The sequence below is a fragment of the Ambystoma mexicanum genome, chromosome 10, assembly GCF_040938575.1.
Source record: "Ambystoma mexicanum isolate Mex_15411 chromosome 10, UKY_AmexF1_1, whole genome shotgun sequence".
Taxonomy (NCBI): Eukaryota; Metazoa; Chordata; class Amphibia; order Caudata; family Ambystomatidae; genus Ambystoma; species Ambystoma mexicanum.
This window is the reverse complement of record NC_090932.1, coordinates 1553049943-1553069385: the sequence shown is the minus strand read 5'-3', so window position 1 is coordinate 1553069385 and position 19443 is coordinate 1553049943. Positions and strand designations below refer to the sequence as shown.

The 19443-nt window shown below is 44.3% G+C and overlaps 1 protein-coding gene across 1 annotated transcript in view; it reads right to left on the bottom strand.

Moving 5' to 3' along the window:
• Positions 1–19443, bottom strand: part of SFI1 (SFI1 centrin binding protein) — a 1072759-nt gene that overhangs the window by 139873 nt on the left and 913443 nt on the right. The window lies entirely within an intron of this gene.

Sequence of the window (19443 nt, the reverse complement as noted above, 5' to 3'; positions counted from 1 at the left end):
AAAAATAGTCCCTTTCAGGCTTCATGTTGGATTGGAGTGATTTGCAGCATGGTCTGCCCGAGGTAAGTAATGACTGATTCCTACTATGAGCCTGGCGCCTAAGGCGCCAGGACTGAACCCAGATAGCCCCTAGCCGGGGCTGCTGAGGTTTTACTAAATGTCTAGATGCCTGCTACCGGGGCTGATGGGCTTGGTCCGGATGCCTGGGGGTAGGCATCATGACACCAGCTGACATCAGCCTACCATCAGGTGCTCGAGGCCCTGGGGGATTGGCTGGCAGCTTGTCATGGACGTGATTTACTAGAGACTGCACGTTGGGATCTTAGAAACTACCCTCAACGGTCAGGCGCCATTGCCTTGTGTCATGCACTTGTATTTGCTGAAGCCCTCATCACACAAGCAGAGCCTGAAAAGTAGATGCATTGCACACAGGCTTGAAATGCGGCCAAACTTGCACCAGACCTTCAGATGCTCATTTTACTATAGCCAATATCATAAATTAGTGGGTTGGGCGCTCGCTGCTGTGATGTGTGTGTGATCTGCAGGTCGAATCCCATCAAGGCCATCTCAGCCTTTCATCCTGACGGCGATAAATAAGTACCAAGGCAGGTTGGGTGATATTGTATGCATATTTGTTCTATAAAAAAGAGCTTACGCGTGAGTGCTATACAATAACATTATCATTTGCATTCCTTTCTATAGCGTTGCGCTTTGCTGGGCACAGATTCCTCAGTCAGTGTTCACTCTGTATCAAGTCTCACTCACACACATTGTTTTTTACAAGCCCTTGCAGTTGATGTCTAGTTTAAAGCTTATATTCAAATGACCATTACCTGTTTACTGCAATCCCAGTTTCCTGCAATAGCATGTTACTATCTGGAAATTCTTTAGCAATTTGCATCCTCCAAATGAAACAAGGAATACATCAACACATCACAAATCATCCTCTATTGTTTTTTAGCTCAGTCTGTATATAGCCTTTATGGACTTAGATGCTCTACTCCTTTTTTTGTGACAGACTATAGTTTAGCCCCTAGCTATTGGGGGATGCTTCGGCGCCCATCATATCTTTGTTACAAGCCCTGCACTGTATGTATATGCTATATACTGTGTTTATTGGGTTTTCGGCATCTTTACCTTGTTTCTTTTTGCAGGCAGGTCGCTGTTCAAGTATCCACTCTAGTCGGGCCTTAGCGCGGAGCTACCAACAGCCAGCCAGGCGAGCCCATCCCTGTGGGTAAGTAACCACTAGTGACTGTACATCTTCAATGCAGTGCAATGTAGGGCGGTCCTGTATAGCACACTCAAACCACTTCGGCAGCCTTTATTATGCACACCTGTGGTCTCACCCCAGAAGCACGGCCACCCTAGGCTCCAGTCCAGCCTATAAGCAGCACAGTGACCAGGCAGAACTCCTAGCCTATTCCTCCTCTTTCAATCTGGCCACGTTTTGTTATTGTGAATTTGCATCCAGGCCTAATGTGTGCTAGGGCAAAAGGAAAACCTGGATTATACCTCTCTCAAACACTGGGGTGGAGGGAAGGATAATTACACAAATGTGTGCATGCAGCAGGCATTCACTTGCTATTTGTATGTTGCTGCATGCAGCCTTGGTGTTTTTCATAAGTTAATTACAATGCAGCTTTCCTCTTTGGCTACTATTTTTTTCTGAGACGTCATACCATAATAAAACGTCCAGGCCACTGCTCGCTCGCCTGGAGAAATAACATGCATGCATCCAGTTCATTTACCATGCCATGGGACTGGATTACTGTTAGACTCAGCATTTTACAGACCCACTTGGATATTGTTCTCTTTTTTGGGAGGGAGGTTATGGTGAGGCTGGGGGCAGTCAAATCTGAAAATGCTGACAAGCACTTGTTTCCTCTTAATGAAATGATATTTTGGATGTTGGCACTGGCAGCCAGGTTACTTGGACCTACTGTGATAAAGGTAGGAATCAGATGCACAATTAAGCTAATTTTATTTTTTAGGAGAGAAATGGATTAAAAAAAAGAAAGGGAGGAGCAGAAAAACTAAGAGAAAAGAAGAAAAAGCGAATGGAAGAGGAAATCTGGCAAAACAAAAAAATTGAATATCTGTTTACAGGTCAGACCATCAAAATGTCACGTGGTGGTATTGCTGGGAGAAAAGTGGAGGAGGGTGACCAGGCATCTTCTTCAGGTACAAGTGTTAAACCAGGTTCTTCACTGAACCCATCAACAAGAGCTCCAGATGTGAGAAGACTAGAAGCCAGAGTCTCTGCAGTTATTGGAGACATCTCAACAGAGGCAGATGCTGCAGCAACTACAGTAGGTACACTAGAGGGGCAGCCCATAATGGCGGAACCAAAGGCTAAGGTAAGCAATATGTCACCTAAGGGGGTAGCCGCCTAACAAAGTTCAAACATACTATGATTTATGTATGTGGTAGATACTATTCAAATTGGTGGTATATGCAGAAATTTACCTCTGATTCATCCTAGTGATGTAATCTAAAGTCCCCTGAGGGGTGAACAAGACAATATAAATTGTATTGTATGAGTAAGTTCTATGTTATTACAAGAAACCAATTTTGTGTGGTGCAGTCCTTTTAATATTGCACTCCATTTTCTTTATCAAAACAACTGAAACCAAAATACAGTGTCCTGATATGGTAGAAAAGCAAAATAATTAAGGCAGTAATAGAGCATAAGTCTCAAGCCTGTACAGTTTGCTAAAGAAAAGCAATGACCAGAAAGCAGAAGAGCTAAAGTAAGGTAATGAACTTATAGCATCATCATTTGCATGGTAGAAATCTTTACCAATAACAGCAGGGCTACATTTGTTTTAGTTACACAAGAAGTTAAACAAATTGTTTTCCCATTCGGGGAACTCGTAAAGCAGGGCACAGTGATGCTGTGTTAGTAAAGTAGTGCACATTTACATATAGGCGAGAAACAGTTTTCCTCAAGATATCAATTGTGAATCCTATATAGTTGTACACTGATATTTGGATCTATGAGTGACCAATCCTCAGTCGGTCTACGTCAGGAAACAAACAATTCCCAAAGATGTATGTTGGGTCAACAGTGGTGGTTTTGGACCCTAGGACGTTTCGGCTTCCAGTGTAGGTGCCTTCATCTGGGCCAAAAGAGGATTGTTTCTCCCTATAGGTGATAAAACAAAAAAGGGAGGGGAGGGTGTGTTGGAGACTCACAAAAAAAAACCTGTACCTACAAGTGGTAACAGTATGCTACATACAGATAGGGGACCTGTACGGCTAAAAGAGAGGAGAGCTCTCATAAAAACAAGGAAATTCGCCAACCTGAAGCTTGAGTCCGGGGGAGAGAGAGAGAAGAGAGAAGGGAAGAGCAGTGGGGAGAACGCAGCCGTCCCGTCTCGTAGAGCTGTGCTTTCTCAACGGCTAGAAGGCGGCAGGATCCGCGCCCCCTGTGTAGGGTGGAGGAGAAATCCCCACCTTATATCTGAAAAACACCAGTGTGTATGTGAGGGCTGGTATTGCCCATAACGACAAAAAAGCATGAAAAAGTGTAAATTAGTACTGGCAGGAAGTAGAAACGGGTGGGAAGAGATCCTACCTGAAAATGGTGTTAACTGAAAATCTTCCAGTGGGGGCCAGGAATATTCGAGGCCCAAATAAGGCCCTAGGCAGGTAGAGGGCTGTAGACCCAACACAGATGAGTAGAGGGGCCGTGGTTCCAGAGATCACCCCTGTAAAAATGGACAGGCGGTGTATCCTGTAAAGGAAGACAGAAAGAGAGGCAGAAAATGCTGTTTAAAAATGCAAGCCTGAATGCTAGGCTTATGTGGAAAAAAGAATCCCCACTGGAAAGTGTCCAGTAGAGTAGTAAGGGCACGGAGGCTCTTCTGTGGTGTAGCTTCTTACCTCAAAGGGTGTGGAAGGAGCTGTCCGTAGTCACAGCTGCAAGGCTGAAGAGCAGCAAGTGACTGTATTAATAGCATAAAATGCATGTAAGAGCCGTGCAGCGAGACACTGCTAATTTGCGCGTGCGCAAAGCAGTTTGCGCGGGACGGCACTGATCCCCCGCGCATGCGCAGTGGAAATGTGCACCAGCGCGCTGCTCCCGCGCGCATGCGCACTGCAGGTCTGCCACGGTGCACTGCTCCAAAGCGCGTGCGCAGGTCGCAGCAGAGGGGAAGTGGACCGAATGCAAGCTGCCTGGCAAGCATAGCTCGTAAAAATAGTTGGGTGAAGCCTGAGGGTCCAGATGGGTTGGAGACCAACAACGAGGGGAAGAAAGATGGGCCCCCCCATGCAAAAGATAAAGGACCAACCCAGCAGTAACGTGTGAGCGCTGCAAATCAAGTGCCAGATGTATACAAGTGCTAACGCCCAGAGAAACAGATGGAGCCCATGTTGAAAGTGGTCTAAACTGTCCTGAAGGCTTAAGGTCAGTGAAAAAGGGCAGAGAGCAGTGTAATATGCTGCTCGTGGGAGGGGGACCCGGAAATCCGGGTACCCAGGGGCCCTAAAGTGACCGAGGCTGCAGTAAAAAAAAAAAAAGGTAAGGGGAGGGGGTGGAAGAGAATGACAAAGCTTGGCATTGAAGGCTGTAAATGTGTAATGTAATGAAGTGATACACCTGTGGATTCACAATAAATGGTAGGCTCAACACAAAGACCATTAAAACAGAACAGTTACAGTAAGTGGAGCACATTTGTAAACAGAGTAAACATTGTAAAAAACTTTATAGAAAACACCCAGAGAGACAAAGAAGCATTTTGTCAGTCTGGCCCCTCAAAAGCTGAATTAGGGGGAGGAGCACAAGGAAGTAGGAAAGCAAAATACGGCATGGGAGAACTACAAGGGTGGGCATGGTGTAAGGCAAAACAAAAATTCTAGATGTTCCCTTTAGTAGTGCCGGTTATCCAGTGGTGCTGCCTCATTGAGACCGGTTTCAATGGAACGCAACTTGAACACCCACCATGCTTCTTTATAGTTCAGGGCACTGGTCACGTTCCCCGAATTCTGTATCTTTTCAAGTACCCACCATTTGAGCTGGTCCTGGTTGTGCTGTAATTCCAGGAAGTGTGGGACCAATGGTGCTGTGAGCATCCGGCATCTAATCCTGGACCTATGTTCCACAATACGTTTGCGTATTGGTCTGCTGGTCTGGCCTACGTAACGGAGTCCACAAGGGCATTCGATTACGTAGATGACATTAGGAGTTTTGCAATTGGTATGCTGGCGTAACGTCCAGTCTTTGCCTTGGATTTTGAAGGTCTTTATTTTGTCAGTGAGGCGGCAGACCGTGCATGGGTAGTGGCCCATGATTTCTCTTAGATTCCAGAGCCCTGTTCTAGGGGTCTTTTGCGGGAGTCTGGCATGTGTAAGCCATTCACGGATATTCTTAGAGCATTTGAGGGCCATGCTCGGTGGAGGTTCTCCAGGTAAGACTTGATGGATTAGGGGCCAAAACTGCTTGATAATGCTCTTAATACTATTGTTATTTGGTCAAAAAGTAGTAACACAAGTAATTCTGGTGTTCTCTGTGTCTCTGTTTTTGGGCTCAAGCAGTGTTTCGCGGGGGATGCAGCAAACTTTTTTTGGGTGTTTCTGAGTAGTTTTTTAGGATACCCTTGCGCTGTGAGTTTAGATTCCAGGATATCTGCATGATATTGATATTGGCGAATGTCTGAACAGTTGCGTCTCAGCCTAAGAAACTGTCCAAATGGGAGGTTTATCTTAAGACTTTGTGGGTGATTACTCGGGTAGTGAAGGAGGGAATTCCCATCAGTTTCCTTTCTAAAGAGGGTACATGTAAGTTTGCCCTCCTCCACTGTGATTGTAAGATCCAGAAAGTTAATGGTTGTGGCACTGCTGGTGATGGTAAATTGAATGTCAGTGGATCTGGCGTTGAGCCATTCAAAAAAGGCCATAAGTGTGTCGGGTGTGCCTCTCCAGACAAAAATAATGTCATCCATGTATCTATACCATCGGTGGATGTTGTTAAAGTATGGGTTCTGCTGAGTAAGGACATGGATTGCTTCGAATTCTGCCATAAAAACTATGGCAAGACTGGGAGCAAAGGCTTCCCCCACAGCTGTCCCGGCTACTTGAAGGTAGAAAGTATCATCAAACATGAAAAAGTTCTTGGTTAGTGCTATTTCCAATAGTTCCAAGATAAAGTTGACTGGGACCCGTTCTTGTTCCATATGATGAGTCAGATGGTTCCGTATGCAATTGAGGGCTGCCGTTTGTGGGATGCTGGTATAAAGAGCTTTTATATCCAGGGTCACTAGGAGATGGGTCTCGCTGTCGAAAGTTAGATGCTCAAACAGATTGATAGTGGATGTTGTGTCCTTGAGATAGGTGGGAGTCAGTTGGCATAGTGGTTTCAAAAAGAAATCAATAAACTTGCAGAGGGGCTCAAGGATAGATCCACAGCCAGATACAATTGGTCTGCCAGGTGGGGAGGTGGCGTCTTTGTGGAGCTTGGGAAGTGCATAAAAAGCTGGTATTCTTGCTTCTGATGTATTGAGAAAAAGCTCCTCCTTATCTGTAATCCAATCACGCTCACAGGCGTATCTGGTACACGTGGAGATTTCTTGTTTGATTGTGACTGATGGATCTTTGCTCAGAGTCTGTGTGTGGTCAATTTTGGAAACTTCTTGTCTGACACATCTTTCGAAGGTGATAAGGGCTGGTTCTGTTTCATTGTCGTTGGGGCAGAAGTTGGACTTCGGTCTCAGTTCTGTGTCTTCCTCCTCTGATCGCTGATTAGCATCATGAAAATGTGCTGTGAGTCGGATGGATTTTAAGAAATGTTGGAGTTCGTTTTCCAGTCCAAACCAGTTGGTGTTGTTGGCTGGGACATATGAAAGGCCTTTAGAGAGCACTGCTAGTTCTTCTTCAGTAAGAATTTCCCCAGATAGATTGAAGACTGGTAGTTTGTCAGAAGTGGCTAGTGGCGTCGGTTGCGGCATTGTCCCAGGGGTCTGTGCCACGGTGCATATCCGAATTTTGGCATTGGTGGGGGGCCAGCCTTGCAGCTGTGACTACGGACAGCTCCTTCCACACCCTTTGAGTTAAGAAGCTACACCACAGAAGAGCCTCCGTGCCCTTACTACTCTACTGGACACTTTCCAGTGGGGATTCTTTTTTCCACATAAGCCTAGCATTCAGGCTTGCATTTTTAAACAGCATTTTCTGCCTCTCTTTCTGTCTTCCTTTACAGGATACACCGCCTGTCCATTTTTACAGGGGTGATCTCTGGAACCACGGCCCCTCTACTCATCTGTGTTGGGTCTACAGCCCTCTACCTGCCTAGGGCCTTATTTGGGCCTCGAATATTCCTGTCCCCCACTGGAAGATTTTCAGTTAACACCATTTTCAGGTAGGATCTCTTCCCACCCGTTTCTACTTCCTGCCAGTACTAATTTACACTTTTTCATGCTTTTTTGTCGTTATGGGCAATACCAGCCCTCACATACACACTGGTGTTTTTCAGATATAAGGTGGGGATTTCTCCTCCACCCTACACAGGGGGCGCGGTCCTGCCGCCTTCTAGCCGTTGAGAAAGCACAGCTCTACGAGACGGGACCGCTGCGTTCTCCCCACCGCTCTTCTCTTCTCTCTTCTCTCTCTCTCTCCCCCGGACTCAAGCTTCAGGTTGGCGAATTTTCTTGTTTTTATGAGAGCTCTCCTCTCTTTTAGCCGTACAGGTCCCCTATCTGTATGTAGCATACTGTTACCACTTGTAGGTACAGGTTTTTTTTTGTGAGTCTCCAACACATCCTCCCCTCCCTTTTTTGTTTTATCACCTATAGGGAGATACAATCCTCTTTTGGCCCAGATGAAGGCACCTACACTGGAAGCCGAAACGTCCTAGGGTCCAGAACCACCACTGTTGACCCAACATACATCTTTGGGAATTGTTTGTTTCCTGACGTAGACCGACTGAGGATTGGTCACTCATAGATCCAAATATCAGTGTACAACTATATAGGATTCACAATTGATATCTTGAGGAAAACTGTTTCTCGCCTATATGTAAATGTGCACTACTTTACTAACACAGCATCACTTTGCCCTGCTTCACTTGTGTTACAGAGTTCCCCGAATGGGAAAACAATTTGTTTAACTTCTTGTGTAACTAAAACAAATGTAGCCCTGCTGTTATTGGTAAAGAATTCTACCATGCAAATGATGATGCTCTAAGTTCATTACCTTACTTTAGCTCTTCTGCTTTCTGGTCATTGCTTTTCTTTAGCAAACTGTACAGGCTTGAGACTTATGCTCTATTACTGCCTTAATTAATTTGCTTTTCTACCATATCAGGACACTGTATTTTGCTTTCAGTTGTTTTGATAAAGAAAATGGAGTGCAATATTAAAAAGACTGCACCACACAAAAATGGTTTCTTGTAATAACATAGAACTTACTCATACAATACAATTTATATTGTCTTGTTCACCGCTCAGGGGACTTTAGATTACATCACTAGGATGAATCAGAGGTAAATTTCTGCATATACCACCAATTTGAATAGTATCTACCACATACATAAGTCATAGTATGTTTGAACTTTGTTAGGCGGCTACCCCATTATGTGACATGCAGCAACTACAGTGTCATCAATCATTGAAGGTGTCCCCCGAGAGGAAGTGTCGGAATCAAGTCTGCCAGAAATAATTGAGGCTGTCCATCTCAAGGAAGAGGCAGCCAGTGGTGGTACCAGTCTGCCACAAACAATTGAAGATTCCCCCAAGGAGGAAGTGTCAGACACAAGTCTGCCAGAAATAATTGGAGACATCACCCCCCCCACCCCCACCCCCCGAGAGGAAGTGGCAGGTACTAGTCATTCGGAAGAATCTTTATCTGCTTTACAACATACTGAAGACTCAGGGAATGGGGGTGTGAAGCACAGAGCACGGAAAGATGACCTACAGGTGGCAGACTATTTGTTTCAATGTCCAAAACCAGATCAACTTTCCTATTTCTTTCAGCACCATCCAATTCAACCTCCCAAACAGACACATTAAAGCAAGTTTAGTCTTTTGGAGGAAAGATTGGGGAAAACGGTATTGGTTAAGTTACTCTGAAATACAAAAGCCCCATTTTTTGCACAGTTTGTTTAGCGTTCACTAAACGTGGAGAGAGGGGTCTTTTCATCAACGGGATGAAAAACTGGAGGCGTATTTACCAGCGCATTGCAGAACATGAGGCAGGCCAAGGTCACCGGAGGTACACAAATTCATATATGTTGAACTTTTCAGGGGTCCACATAGGCGGTTTACTCTTTCACCGACAGAAATTAGCTCGAAGTGAGCAAATCAGAAAAAGGAGACACATATTGGAGGGCGTTATTGATGTAAAAATCATTGGGAAAAGGGAGCTCAGTTTTCGTGGGAAATCAGAGTCCATGTCCGAGCTGGATAATGAAGAGCTGGATCATGGCAACTTCCTTGAAATCCTTCTGCTCCTAAGTAAATATGACAGACCTCTAAAGGAACATATTGAGGCCATTCAAACCAAATCCAATAAGAAAACTGGGCAAGGACGGGGTGCTTCTGTGACCTTCATGTCAAAGACTACAGTTGGGTATGTGATTGAAGCCATTTCCAAACTGATCAAAATGGTAATCTGTCAAGAAATAAAGGAAGCAGGGATATTTTCCATTCAGATAGACTCAACCCAAGATGTGAGTGTTACTGATCAGTGCTCTATAATTATTAGATATGTTATTGACACTGTACATGAACGCCTACTAGCAGTAACCAACTGCACTTTGTCTACTGGAAAGGGGCTGTTTGAGTTGGTGCAAAGTGTTATTAAAGAGAATGATCTGGACCTACGCAAGTGCATTGGGAATTCAACCGATGGTGCATCCAATATGCAGGGGCAGTACAAAGATCTCACATCCTGGCTCAGTAAGGAATCTCCTGGTCAAATACATGTCTGGTGCTATGCACATGTATTAAATCTTGTACTTGTAGAAGGGATACAAGTATCAAATGAATCCACGTCTTTGTTTGGCCTATTAAACTCCTGTGCTGTTTTTTTCAGGGACTCCTGCAAAAGGATGGATGTGTGGCGTGAGCTGTCTGTGGAAAGCCGTACAATCCAAATAACAGGAGAAACAAGGTGGTGGGCGAAGGATGCAGCACTTTGGAAAGTTTTTGGCTCCTTTAATAACCCAAACAAAGCAATGTTCATTGATGTGGTTGTTGCACTCAATAATATTGGCTCAAATACAGATAAATTCAATGCAAATGTCCGTTACCAAGCTTTAAAATTTTTAGAGGCTCTGTGCAAATTCCAAACAGTGCTCACAGCCCAGTTATATCTCAGAGAATTTAATTCGATAACCCCATTATCTAAGTACCTGCGGACAAGTGGAATGGACATCCTACAGGTACAAACAATGGTCTCGGACACTACAAAAGCTCTTGCTGCACAGTCAAGAAATTTTGATTCTGTGTATTCTGCAGCTGAAAAATGTGCAGAATGGGCTAACGTGGGCTTGGAAGAGAGGCGCGATGATAAAGGAGTGGAAACTGCACTTCCAGTGGGGAGAGTGTCCCACAAAAAGAAGATGCCTGGAATGAATGCAAAGAATGAGCCAATCACCTTGGCTAAAAACCGGTTTAGAGTTACTGTACATAATGCCATTATGGACAACATTTTTCAAAGCCTTACTAGTCGTTTTAAAACCCACTCATCTCTTGCCGCAGATATAGCATGCCTGGATCCCAAAGATTTCAATGAAAGTCTACCTGACAATGCTCTTACAAATATGTGCTCCTTGCTTGAAAGACTGGATGACTCCATAACGCTATAGGGGTTAAGGGAAGAACTCTCAGACTTTGCAAGCAAGTGGACTAAACTGAGGAGGACACTACCAGAAGATTATGCCTTTGAAGCCCTACATAGTGAAGATACAGCACTACAAGATTTTGGAGAGCTAACTTTACTACAGAAATGCAATACATGCCGTAACTGTGCAATATGTTGCTATGCAATTCTAAAAAGGTATAGTGCTTACCGGCAATTGTATTTGGCATACAAGTTCATCTTGACCTTATCTTGCACACAGGTAGCATGTGAAAGAAGTTTTTCAAAATTGAAGAATATTAAAACCCGCCTAAGAAACCACCTCTGCCAGGACAACCTCGAAGCCTTTATGCTCATGTCTGTGGAGCGTAATGTGCTTGTCCAATTGCAAAAGCCGGACATAATCGACCTGGTTGCACATAAAAGTGCATTGTTGCAGGAATTCTTGATTGAGTGATTTCCATGAAGCTGGAAGCAGGATTTCCAGGAGCTGTGAACTGTATGCAAAGTTATGTTATTTTATGAGTTGTGTTGTTATTGTGTCATCATTTGGCTGTACTGCTTATTAAATGCAACTCTATTTTCATTACTGGTGTCAACGAGTAGACATGCTTTGAGTCTGGTTCTGCAAAATAAGTATTTTACTATGTGATGATGATGTTTTTTTTAAAAAAGAATTAAAGGAATGTTATCACTTTCTCAAGCGTTTACACAAAACATAACATGCAACAGACACATGAACCCTCCATAAGTAGCATTTTCTGTTAAGTCGTGAATTGACGTGATTCACGATTGATGGTTTGAGGGCCACTTTTTTTGAGGTGAGGATTGGGCCACTTTTTGAGGTGAGGATTGGGCCACTTTTCTGAGGCGAGGATTGGGCCACTTTTCTGAGGCGACAGGTGGGCCACTTTTGTTTGGGTGTCCAGGCCAATTTCTTGTCCCAGTCCGACCCTGGGTGAGGGTCTGTGATCGACATTTTTGAACCGCAGTCGATACATGTTTTAAACCCTGTTTTAGGAGTGGAAGGGGTCGAAGATGATGACATTTTCCTGAGGAAAATACAAAGCGCACTGTTTACGCAATTGCGAAGCTATCGGAAAAACTAAACTGAAGCCAACGGGCGCGGCACATGCTATTTATACTGCTGGTGATGTCGATACGCTACAGAGACCGTCGAGGGACATCGACACCACGATCTTGTGCACAGCGCCCTCTGCCGAGAAGGACCTTTTTGCCAGACTGGCAAAAGGCACATAGGCTTATTCAGATAATTATGGTTAAACCTGTAAACCTGTAAAAGGGAAGGGACCTTGTAAGGTAGGAAATTACCCCACCAATTTGCCAGCACAACCAAGGTGAGCAAGATTGGATCCAACAAGGAACTTGTTTGATAAACATTTTCATCAGGTTTGTCTACCTAGCTGTACCACTACTGCGTTAGCCTGCAACCCGGAAAATACATTTTTAAGAGCGTGGTTCAATCAGATGCAACACTCTCAACACATGCTCTTGCATGGGAAGGATGGGGACTATCCAGTCCCAGCACTCGCTTATTTGAAACCCCTAGTGGAAGTCAAATCACTCCATTACTTTGTCATGGGTTGGACCTACTAAGGTATATAAGGAGACAAACGAGATGGTGCAGGCAAGTGAGTTAGAACCTATTAGAGCTCCAAGAGAGAAACAGTAAGGAAAAGGGTGAGGGGAGGTGGGGAGAGGAACGACGGAGTGGAGTGGAGAGGAGGTGATGAGAACAGAGGGAGTAGGAGGAAGTAGTGACAAGAGGAGCAAAGGAAGGTAGAGGAATAGTAAGAACATCAGCAAGTGACAGGAAGGAGGTGTCAGAGAAGAAAATGACTGGAGGAGGTGGAGAAAACATTGAGGGAGAGCGAAAGACAGAAGTTGCAGAGGAGCCAAGTGGCAGAGAAGTGGCGAGTGGAACAACAGAGAAAGGAGGAGTGGAGGTGCTAATAAAGAGACAAAGAAGTGTGATGAAGGCGGGTGAGAGACTGAGAAAGAAGGAGTTGAGGAGCCAACAACTAAGGTGCAGATGAATATTAACCAGGAAGAAGAAATAATTAAGGTGGAAGTGAAAGCAAGTGGAGGAGCAACCAAGAGGGGATTCCAAAGTGTAATTCTACAGCCTAGGAAATAGTCGAGAAGGAAAGGAGGAGGAACAACAATATTGATAAGAAGGAAGTGGAGACAAGAGATGGCTGGATGCAGCCGACGTACTGAGGATACTCCAGATCTGGTTGAGACGACTAAGCCTAGACTGTTTCCGACAGCCAGGTAAGGAGAGAAACGTAGCAACCCCTAAGCCCAAAGGAATCCAATGGGGAATCCTAACAATGGGAAATGGGGACTCCGAACAGGGGGACTCCAACTGGGATTCTTTCTGACTGAAGCCCAGTGCAGGTTTTGCCAAAAGTGCCAAGATGAGAAATTGATGAGTTACATCTCAGGAAGGAAAGAAAGAAAGAAAGAAAGAAAGAAAGAAAGAAAGAAAGAAAGAAAGAAAGAAAGAAAGAAAGAAAGAAAGAAAGAAAGAAAGAAAGAAATAAGCCTAGGGCTGTAGACAGGGAGAGGAGTTAGTGACTGAGGGGCTGAGGGACTTTTTGTTTAGCACAGGAAAGTCAGAACCTAAGTTAGATAAGGAAAGATTGAGGACCACCGTTCTGAACAGAAGTTTGGTGTGTTTTGTTATGCTTCCAAGTAACTCAGTTGAACCCAATCCCTTAGTTTTCTGATGGCATAAGGAAACCCCTTTGAACTTGAAAACCTATAACAATTTTAACTATATTTTTTGACTCTGATGGTGGATTTAATGAGGACCACCGTGTCCCGAGGACAAAACGCATTTCCAAAGGTGACAGAAGGTTCTCTGTGTTTGGGCCTAAACTGTGGAACCAGCTGCCTTTTAGCATCTGCTCATGTACCACTCTGGCAAGATTCAGAAAGGAACTGAAAACCTTCCTATTTAAATGAACCTACTCCTTCAGGGTTACTTCAGGCTTCCACAGTGATATGTTCAATTCTTTAGTTAACATCTGTGCCCGAATGCAGTCATCTGCCTGGTGCGCATAAGAAATTATTCAAATTCAAATTCAAATTAATAATGAGTTTCATGTTGATAGTAATAATGATGTGTTGTTCACTTAGATGTACCTAACGACTCCCCGAAGTAGATGCTACTCCAAAACTGGTCAGAGCTAATTGATCCCATATTACTAACAAATGTTTGATATTCACTGACATACATTCCCTGCAACCTATGACAACCAGTCCGAATGTGTCTAGGTGTCTCTACCATCGTATTACACAATCTTCACTCACGATTTCTATATGGTGTCTTTTTCCATGCTCCAATGTTTTCATAGGTTTATAATAGATAAAGCCTCAGCCTCATAATTAACTTTCTTAGCGGGGCACATTGTGTTTTTACAATATATGAGCATGGTTAGGGGAACAGAAAGCATTGTCTAGAATGTATTTAATATTTTGACTTGAGGGAGGGATAATTTTCGCCAGTAATTTCCCTCTATCCCATTTTATGGCTTTCAATTTCATTAGATTAATACTCTCACCTAAATTAAAAGGTAACTCCACTTAAAAATCTCATCTTCACATCATCAATAAAAAAAACAAATTAATCCCAAAGGTTTCCCCATACCATTCAACAATGGTAGGAAGCATCCAAAAAACAAATTTGCATTACCGTGGTCACACATTTTTAAATAGAAGGCACATCTCTGGACACTCTATAGGGTCGTTATAGTGGTAAGCCCAGGCTCACAGCAAATCGCCTCAGATATTATACTTTGTGGAAGGCCAAGAGTAATTTTCCAAATCTTACTCTCAATCTGCGGGAGCCAGAGCACCTCATTTTCAACCAAGCCCTCCAAACCATACAATAGACTAGGTATCAGACTAGTTTTATAGAGGGTTAGAAAGCCCTCCAGAGAAACCCTTCCTCTTACAGATATAAAAGACTTTAATATGCAAGCTTTCTTCACCACCAGATTTCGGTAGTGCAGATTTAGACAATTTAGAATTAATCAGAACACCCAAGTAAACATAGGGCCTCATTACAATTCAGGCGGTCCGGAAATAACAGTGGCGGTAAACCCGCCACCACCGTTGTTTCCGGACTGCCTGATCCCGACTCCTGCAGGCGGGAGGTGATGTTCCTGGCAGGTTTGACCTGGCGGGTTTAACACCGCCCGCCTGCAGGCGGACGAGGAAACACCGGCAGCATTACGAGATGCTGCCGGTGTTTCCATGATCCCCATTCCCATTGAGTCCCATAGGACTCAATGGGAATGGGGATTGACACCATTCCGCCTCCGTGATTCCCGGAAAACCGGGGTTGTAATGCCCCGGTAATTCCGGGAATCACGGAGGCGGAATGGTAATACGAGTCTGGCGGTAACCAGGTGGTTTTACCGCCTCGGTTACTGCCGGACTGGTAATGAGGCCCATAATCCTCAACAGTCTCTATGACCAAGTCATCAATTTTCCACTCAAATTTCCTGTTTTTTTTCGTTCTTTCTCCAACCACAAGTATCTTTATCTTAGAGGGATTCGTGGATGACCTGTTATCTTTGGAATATTGAATCAGGGCATCAATACTGCAGTGCAGTCCAATGGGCATCCTATCCAGCAAGATGGTATCATCCACATGTGAAGGCCAGGGCAACAAGCTGGAATCAATCCTAGGAGAGAAATTACGAATAGTATCCAATCTCTCCCATATCAGCAACATATAAGTTGCATAATAATGGTGCCAGCATGTAGCCTTGCTTTACTCCTTTGTTAATGTTAATACTAGGAGACAGGCGCCCTTCCAAATCAACTCTTACATTCACTGAAGTGTCCAGATACAATTGTCTAATCATCCCAATAATCGATGGATCACAGCCCAAAGCAATCAATTTATCCCATAAACAACTCCGTACCACTGAGTCAAAGGCTGCATTGTAGTCGATGAAATATATATATATATAGCCTAAAGCCCTTAGTTGACAAGGTGGATTTTATCACGTACAATGGGCACCAAAGATTGAATATGGTCCCCATGCCTTTCCTGGACGTTGTCTGCTGTTTACTTAAAAGACCCCTTTCTGCGACCCAAACATTTAATTTATTTAAAATGCAAATTGCAAAAATATTCAACATCGAGCTAGTTAGTGCAAGTGGTCTATAGTTTCTGGGATTACATCTTTCACATTTTTTTAAAGCAGGCACTAAAATTGCCCTTTTGCAGCTATCTGGAACAATCTCCACAGAGGCCACATTCTTTAATATTTAAAATAAATCTCAATATATCCTCCTCAATAAAAGTGTACCAATCCCTATTGTAAATGGCATCTACCTCATTCTCATAAGGGGATTCATATAGCAAGGGCACATCATCCTTAAAATTAAGCTGCTGCACATGTTCAATCCAAGACCTTTCCGCTATACAATAATTTGACAATTTTCTTTGCCCATGATGCATAGATTAACCAGATAACAGAATTCCTAAGGGCCCCATATATAATCTGCCAATGGACATAATGCATTGACATTTTATGCTCCCATATCCAATTTTTATATTTGGTTTTCATCTTACTAGTCGCTTGCTTTTTCAAAACTGGATTGAATACCCATTTTTGTATATATCTCAAGTCAGACCTATACTCCCTCTCCCTAGCAGCAATTGCAGCATCATAAATTGACCAATTGTTTGCCAAGTTCCAATGCATCCTATTTTTAATGTTTCCAAGGCTATGGGTCAAAACTACTAAATAACTTACCAACTTCCAATAATAGTTCGTAGCCACCACTTAGCCACTTGTTATGTTAAAGGTCGCGCCATCCAACGGAAGCTCCAAAAGGGATAGCCTCTTACATTTTTCAATAGTACGTGCTGACCATTTCAGCCTGTTTCCACTGCAATTACTATATACTCCAGACAATGTAGTAAGTTTACCAACTTCTTTACTCTTTACTTACATGTATCTGGCACTTCAAAATGGCATGATCACTGTCTGCAGTCAATAAAGGGGTATAGCCAGATGGAGAAATTACTTACCGTAATGTTCCGTCTATGGATTCTTGTCCCGCAAATTCCTCATCTGATAAGATATCTTCATCCAGGGCTGTTGCTCGGAAACATTTAGACAGGGGGCATAGTGGACCTCAACTCAGTCGTCGATCATCGATCCTTCCTGCTCGGTGCTCGATCATCGGCTCCAGATGTGACGTCAGGTTGTCGTAAATATATACCACGTCACTATGCCCCATACCTCAGTTCCCCCCTTTCTTGAACGCTGCGGAGGAAAACTATGGGAGACCAGGCTAACCAGCCTGTAAAAACATAACAATGGGAAACATCCCAAAGGGGTGAAACCCCGCAGAATGAGAGAAATTGTAAAGATTTGCCTTTTTATTTTGAAAAACAAGCGGTTAGCCAGATGGAAGCAGTCATCTCAGAGCCATCACCAGGCGTCCCTTCACGTAGACAGATGCGCCAATCCCTAACAACTGAGCGGGGATGGCTGGGAGGGGCGATGAGGAATCTGCGAGAGAAGAATCCATAGAAAGAACATTACAGTAAATTCTCCTTCAATGGATTGCTTCTCTCCTTATCCGATAGACTCCCCAAGCACTTAGGACTACGGCGGCGGGCAGAAAGTGCAACAGTAGCAGATTTTGCAGAACTGCCTTACCAAAACTTGCATCAGCCCTGCTGGCAACATCCAGACAATAGTGCCTGGTGAACGTGAGCAAGGTCGACCATGTGGCTGCGCGACAGATGTCCCTAATGGGAACTCCTCTCTGCAAGGCTGTTGAAGCCAAGACCCCTCTCGTCGAGTGCCATGATGCCGGGAGGAAGCTCTCTGCCGGCAGACTGGTAACATTCTGCAATGCAAAGAATAATCAACGAGAGAGTCTGCTTAGTTACAGCTAGACCCATGCGGGACAATGAGTGGGCCATGAAAAGCTGGTCAGATTTTCAGAACTCTGACGTCCTAGCAACGTACAAGCTCAATGCATTTTTGGGATCTAAATGGTGGAACTGCTTCTCCTCCTCAGAGGGGTGTGGTGGAGGGTAGAAGACCGGTAAAGCTATGGATTGAGAAAGGTGGATCTCAAATCACTTTCGAGAAAAAGCCAGGTCGTACTTTAAAGGAAACTTTTTCATGAAAATAATGCTGGCACTATGGCTTGCAACACAATGCCTGCAACTCACTAACCCTCCTGGCTGACGTGATCCCAAACAAAAAGTCTGTTTTGAAAAACAGCAGTCTAAAGGAACAGGAATGCATGGGCTCGAACAGAGCCGCCAACAAGAATGTAAGAACCAGATTTAAGTCCCAGTCTGGGACAACAGAGGGAGTTGGCGGAAACTTATTCACAAGGCCCTTCAGGAATTGGGACATAAGCGGGATCGTAACGAAAGAACCTTTATCCAGGGACATTTTGAAAACAGAAAAGGCCACCAAATATCCTTTGACTGTGGTAACCTGAAGGCCTTCTGAGGCCAGTGACATGAAGGAAATCCATCACTGTAGTGGTGGGGCAACAGAAGGGATTGATCTCGCGTTCACTGCAGCAAGCCTCAAATATTCTCCAACTGCACGCGTAGAGAGATCTTGTAGACAGTCTGCGTGCAGCCAGCAACACCTCGAGTACCTCCTCTGAGAGGTCCCAGTCATCATACCTTATCCTCTCAAAAGCCACGCATGTAAGTTGAGGGACCCCTGGGTAAGGTGGGGTACCCGACATTCGGGCTGAGTCAGGAGATCCGGTCGCCGAGGCAACCCGTGAGGTAGACAGATGGACAGAGCAGCAAGTGAGCAGCTAGGAGCATGGTCAGGAGAGCATTTCCCCTCCCTATGTGCGAGACCACAAGGGCCTGCACTATGGTCCGGAAGTCCTGTGGCAGGGTGAAGGGTTTGATTTTTCGAACGGTAGAGATTCTGAGCTAGGCTATTTGGGACTTTTTGGCTATGTGTTTCTGGAAGGACAGTCCTTCAATGGTGAAGTATAAGTATTTTGTGGAGTCTCAGAGTTGTGGATCAAATCCTTCTAGGCGCATATCATTGAGTCATTGAAGGACAAGTTGTTTTTTAGTGGGGGGACAGATGAGGACGAATTCAGTCTTGGATGAGTTTAATTTGAGGTAGGCAATAAACATCCAGGACTGGATGATGGCAAGGTAATCATAGAGACAAATGTTGCCCTGTGAGCTATTTACTCACATTTACAACTGAGTATTGTCAGCGTATGGGTGAATGGCTACATTGGGAAGAGCGCCCAAAGACTTCATGTAAAGCTTAAAAATGATTGGTGATAGGATGGAGCCTTCAGGGACTCCGCAGTAGACCTGGAGACGGTCAAAACGCAACAAGTTAATTTGTAACAGCCTGATGTCTGCCTGAGACGTAGGAGGTAAACCAATTCAGGACAGTGCCAGAGAATCTCATCCTGTCAGCAAGGAGGGAGAGAAGAATGAGGTGGTTGACAGTGTTGCATGAAGCCGAGAAGTCAAACAGGATGTGGAGGCATGAGTCACCCTTATCTAAGATTTGGAGGGCATCATCCACCACCTGGATGGTGGCAGTCTCGATGCTACACTTGGGGGAAAAACTC